Raw genomic sequence first — 3309 nt, 5'->3', positions numbered from 1 at the left:
TATGATTATTTTCGGATAAAAAGAGGATTAAAAATGAGATTTAATTAAAAGAACTGTAAAATTCTGAAATTAGTATTATTAGGGATAAAATAATAATTATATAAAATTATTTGGGTCAAAATTATAATTAAAATAAAGTTTTGCGTCTAACTAAAAGCTGTAGTAAAAGTTATAAGTAAAACGATAAAAAATAGTAACTAAAACCAGTAAATAAATTAATGAAAAATAAAATGGTATTTTAGGTCCTTAGGAGTAAAATTGATATTTAATAAAAATATTAGAGATAATTGGGGCATAGAAAAATATTAGGATAAATTCGGTAAAATTTTGATGCTAAATAAGGTTAAATGAAAAAACTAGAGTACTTAGAGATAAAATGATAATTTTGGACATAAAATAAATGTAAAAATGGTTAATTAACTTAATAAGGATAAACAGATATGTTAGGAAGGATATGAGGATAAAATGGTAAAATAATAACATTAGTGGTGAAAGCGTAACTAAAAGCCTAAAGAAAACGGTAAAAAGAGAAGTTATGTACAAAAGAACAAACTTAAAATTATATAAAGATACTAGGATCAAAATGATTAAATGTGACAAGGTTGAGACTTTTTAAGTAAAGAAATCAGGCACAAATTTTTATAAAAGAAGGACAGAGAAATCTCTTAGAGATAAAGTTTATTTGAAAAGTGACGCGGAAAAAAAAACTGTAAACCCCAAAACTACATTTCTTTTTGTGGACATGATAGAACATGACATTGAGATCGAGACAATAAAATAAAGACACTAAAAATTATTCTTTGTGTATTATGGTTGGATATAATGTATAGACATGGACACGACTAAAATATCATGCAAAATGACTAAAATAGTCCTGTGATTCTAAATTTTTTGCATCAAGCTAAGTATAAACTAATATAATAGAGAATAACAGTATGTGGGAGTATAGAGAATTATAAGAAGAATTGGTCTATGAACCAATAAAGTAAAAATGGCATTGAAGTAACCAAATTAAGAATAAACAAAGTAATGTAAGTAGAAGAGTGAATTAAGCTTCCATTGAATAAACCTGCAGCATATCATAGAGAAGATAATGGACAATAAGAAGGAATGAATTATCAAGCTAAGTAAGAAACTCTATAAGAAGAAGAGAGTACTTGAAAAAAAGAGAAAAAGAAGAAGAACGCGGATAATTGAAAGGGTAGGGAGAAGAGAGTACCTTTCTAAAAACGACGATGCATAGAAGAGGCTCAAATTAGGAAAAATAAGAAGGGGTAATAGTGGAATAACAAAAAATATATATGGACAAAAAAGAAAAAAAATTTATAAAAAAATTCGTATCCACTTTCTCAAATCTCGTGTCCATCATTGTCTTTCATAAAAGAGTGGACACAAAAATAAAGAAAATTATACCGGAGACAATGTATCCAGTGTTTATGTCTCTGCTCTCAAAACCTTTTTAAATATTCACTGTCCATGTCTCTGTGTCTTATCTCCAAAAACAAGCGTAGCCCAAGGTGCTAAAAGATTATCTTGGGAGGAGGAGTGTTTACTCCGACGGAACCAGAACCTTGCTAAGAGATTATCTAAGAAGAAGGAGTTTCTGCTCCGATGGAACCAGAATCATAAGATACGAGTATGCTCACTTTATGTTAAAACCTATTTCTCCAACAGTTAGCATACTATGACATCAAGCTCTGCGACGATTGCCAGTTGCCAGAATGCACGTGACTTTATCCATTAGGCACGTAAGCAGAACGTATGCAGTTGGAAAAACCATATCTAAGACTAGTTCCTAGGTAACGTCGGGTTGCAGATAGTCAACTGACGCATGAGCTCATGGCCTGCATAGGATCAGACATGCATCATACTTAGTTACTGCATTTTTTTGCTTGTGATTGCTTACTGTTATTCTATTGTATACTTGTGACTGTGATTGTTTGTATATTAATCACTGTTATAACCATACAAGCACTTAGAGTTAGGCTGCGAACCCCTTAGATTTTCCGTTTAGTACCCAGTTGGAGAACCTTAGGTTCTCACCTCCTTACTTTTTTCCATTCTGCAAATGCAAATTGGCGAGATATTCTTTGAGTTTCCAGCCTTCAGACGGGTGAGCAACAATAGCATTATTGATGGGCTAGAGAGACTTCTTTTACTTCCACACAACACTTCTGTGTTTCTTCAACTACTAGGAATCGATGACCAGTAGTCGTAGTAGTAGTAATAGTAGCAGCAGTAGTAGTAGTCTTTGCTTTCGCTCTGTATAGAATTTTAGAGGACTATGTACTTTTGTAAATACCTATATAAATAAGTTAGAACAGGTCCCAAATTAGGGTGGCTCTTGTTAGTCAGGACCTGTTAGTATAATAGAGTCTGTAGATATTTTTATCAATAAATAACAACGTAACCCGGTATGAACTATGATGTACGAAATGAGTCTTCAGACATATATGTATGATATTATTATGTTTTTTGCATTTTTTATGCTTCATGTAGATATTATCTATTTAACTATTATCTATTCCATTATATCTATATATCTGACATGCGATCTCGAATAGCGTTACAGATTCATATGTATATATTTAATATAAGGTCTAAAATCTCTAAAATAAATCGTAAAAAAATGCCTGACAACTAACATTAATCATACCGTGTTAGAAATTGGGTCGCTACAACTTAATTAGTCAAATAAAGTTTGGTTGATCCTACCAACAAGTTATACCTGAAATCATTCGCATGAAAACATAAACATCAAAGTTGAACAAATTAACATGCCGAACTTTAATGAATTTATGTCAATGTTTGATTTCGAATTGAATTATAATACTAAAGGCGTAAGCAGCTTCCATAAACTACGTACCTTAAATGATAAAACATAATAGGTAGCCACCAACACACGTTGGCCTTTTGTCGGTAACTACCATAAGACTAAGAGTCTGTAACCCTCTGCATACATACACATGTCATCGCATGCATAATAATAAATTAATAATGATAATAATATTGTCGAAAAAAGAAAAGAAAATCTATTAATTAAATAATTGCATTATTGTGCTCTATGTAACATATTTTCAAACAATAAATCGATTCTCACTTGAGATTTACGTGTCCGGTGTGTAAACAATATGTAAAAACAATAATTCAACAAAACGAGCTTAGTAGTGTAATGTTGGGTTAACAATTGAGAATAATAATGCTAAACTTACAAATATTTTTGGTAATTAAATCTAATTAAGTTAATATAAATTTAGAAAAAAACTAATGCATATATGTATTATGCATTTAAATTTTTCTTTTTTGTAC

Source organism: Arachis ipaensis, chromosome B02 (genome assembly GCF_000816755.2).
Source record: "Arachis ipaensis cultivar K30076 chromosome B02, Araip1.1, whole genome shotgun sequence".
NCBI lineage: Eukaryota > Viridiplantae > Streptophyta > Magnoliopsida > Fabales > Fabaceae > Arachis > Arachis ipaensis.
This window is presented reverse-complemented; position numbering follows the sequence as displayed.